The sequence below is a fragment of the Penaeus monodon genome, chromosome 30 (genome assembly GCF_015228065.2).
Source record: "Penaeus monodon isolate SGIC_2016 chromosome 30, NSTDA_Pmon_1, whole genome shotgun sequence".
Taxonomy (NCBI): domain Eukaryota; kingdom Metazoa; phylum Arthropoda; class Malacostraca; order Decapoda; family Penaeidae; genus Penaeus; species Penaeus monodon.
In genome coordinates, this window is record NC_051415.1 from 27,615,884 (window position 1) to 27,616,204 (window position 321).

Consider the following 321-nt stretch of genomic DNA (forward strand, 5'->3'; position numbering starts at 1 on the left):
CGGAAGCACGCCGACAACTGGCAGCAGCAAAACTTTTCTTTTACCTAGAAGTTAAACCCGTCACAGCAGTCCACAGCCGGTACATTGCGAGACAGAAAGAGGAAAGGAAAGCACATATCACATAGCTTCAGTCCTCGCTCTCTTCTGCCTCCCTCCCCTCCTAAAAAGCCGGATTTCTGCGAGAGCGGAGGACCGAGGCAGCGAGAATGGCGAGGAGGAGGGGGGCCGGGCGACAAGAGAGAGAGGGGGGAGGGGGAGAAGAGTCTTACTTTTGTAAGGAAGAGACAAGGAAGTTCTTAGGCTGGTAGGGGTGGTTGTTGT